The sequence below is a fragment of the Nicrophorus vespilloides genome, unplaced genomic scaffold (genome assembly GCF_001412225.1).
Source record: "Nicrophorus vespilloides isolate i.1.1-1 unplaced genomic scaffold, Nicve_v1.0, whole genome shotgun sequence".
NCBI classification, from domain to species: domain Eukaryota; kingdom Metazoa; phylum Arthropoda; class Insecta; order Coleoptera; family Silphidae; genus Nicrophorus; species Nicrophorus vespilloides.
Window position 1 is genome coordinate 1,773 of NW_017097235.1, and position 2,393 is coordinate 4,165.

Genomic DNA, 2,393 nt, shown 5'->3' on the forward strand with positions numbered 1-2,393 from the left:
TCGAGAAAATCAATGAAATGTAAAAACACTTCTTTTTCGAGCATTTTTTAAATTTTGAACGCGAATTCCAGCCAAATATGCACGGACGAAACCATAGTAATATATCGATATTTCCTACATTCCCCAAACATTCAGCTTTCATACGCATCTTCTGGATTCATTCTATCTATTATAGTTATCGAGAAAATCAATAAAATGTGAAATCACTGCTTTTGCTAATAATATGCAATTCTATATTATGAATATAATATGCTCATAATTTGCAAATTAAAACTTTGCATCCGAATGATTCAAATGAAATAATTTCGAATTCCGTGTGACTTGAACTTCATTAATAGATATTATACATATTTTGTTTAGTCGAGTGTGTTTAGTCACGTTTTTTGTGTACTTTCCCGAAGCTCTCGTCCCATGTTAATCTCTTAATACCAAAGCACTATGGTCCTATGTGTGTGTATGTACTATTTCAATTTTTCCAAGAGCCGCTGAACATCTTGCCCATTACTCATTCAAATTGCTGTACTCCGAGAAACGTAACAATTTGTCTTGCACTCGTGCACACTTCTGCAAAAGATGAAAATGCCTTCGGTCTTAAGATTAACTTCCATCCTTCCGGCTGCACCGAATATATACAAACACAATGAACGCAGCACAATTTCTATCAATTCAGCACACTAATTATCAGTTAAACTTATCTAACTATTAGAACAGGATTTTGATGATGTATTACTATTTCTGCATAATCAAACCGCGGACTTGTTCTATTTGAGTTAATTTGCATACAGTTAAACAATAATTTAAAATTACATTTAAGTTCTTTTTCAATTTTCTCTCATCTCTTCTATTTCGTATTAAAGTGCATCGTGTATTGTTTAAGTTGTATAGAAAGAAGAAAGTGACGGTCAACTTTTAGTAAAGATATCCAGTTTCAGGATTTAGTCTCTGGCGTAATTAAGCAAAGTGTCTCGTCCTTCAAAGGACGCCTACGTAAATGAAATTTCGGTACGAACCCGATTTACCTAAATCTTCTCATCTTCTCATCCTCTTGGTCTCTAGTATACACCCTAAACTATAGACCCACAGACTATCTTATTACAAAAACATCATCGCGTCTACTTGTTGGCTAACATATTTCTAATTATTAATTTATATAGATTTAGAAACATTATGTTTTATCAATAAGTGTGTAGAGCAAATTATAAACTTTACATTTAAGTATGCCTTGGAACAAAAGAGCTTGAAACTTGTCTGCACTTTAGAATGTTGTGACTTTGAAAATATCAATATTTATCGAACATCGGAAGTTGTTGCAGCAGCAGCAAACATTTCTGAAAAGAGTCGAGACTCTGAGGGGAATCGTCCCCATTCTTCAACCCTTTCGCATAGACTTCCACTCTCTGACCAGAAGGGAATACACACGCACACACCTTCGTCCCCCTCAGGAACACTTCATCGCGAGCAGAAACCAGGAAAAGCAGAAACGTATCTTGAAGCAAAAAGGGAAAATAATAAGTATAAGTAACAGAGAAACAGAGATGGAAAGCCTGACGTGACTTGATTAATACGCGCCAATGAAGGAAAGAGGAAACAATTCATCGTGTTTTTTCGCTCTGCTTTTAATTTTCCTTCGAGAAAAAAAAAGAAGAAACAATTACATTTGTTTTGCCTTTATATATGATATGAATGACTTCAAAAACAAACAAAAAAACAAAACGTTACAACTGTTTTGATTATTTTACTCCTTCAAATTGAGGTTAATGTTTTTCATAAAGCTTTGACACTTTTGACAGTTGAATAGTTTTTATTTTGACATTTAGAAACTCTCCATTAAACAGTGCGAACAACCAAACAAAACAAAAAAACTAATTATACGATGAATAGGAGATTAGTAGTGGTAGTGGTTGCTAATTCCTGTAAATTAAATTTAAGGTTAATGCTGAGGGCAGGAAATCCCCCATTTTTACATCAATTTACATTTTTTATCTGGACGCACAAAAAGGGGGCAACTGTCATTATTCCACTGGAATTTATTAAAATTAGAAACACCCAAGTTTTCTCCTCGTATTCTCCTTCATTCATTCATTCTATCTTCTTTTTTTTTTATTCGTACCATTCGAGAAAGAACCCTCGTCCCAGAATTAACGAACCAAATTAAAAATTGTAATGCAACGCAAACAAAACGAAACGCATTAACATTGAAATTAATAATAACAGCAACCCTTTTATGCTGAGGCCGCCGCGGCTGCTGCTTTTTTTTTGTTGTTGTTGTTGCTTTTAATGTATATGTCTTAAAAGAAACGGTAACATTAAAGGAGAAAGCGTTTCAGAGAAACAAAAATATGCGTGCAATAAAAGAAGGAAATGTTGCAAACAACAAAAAAAAATGCTTTATG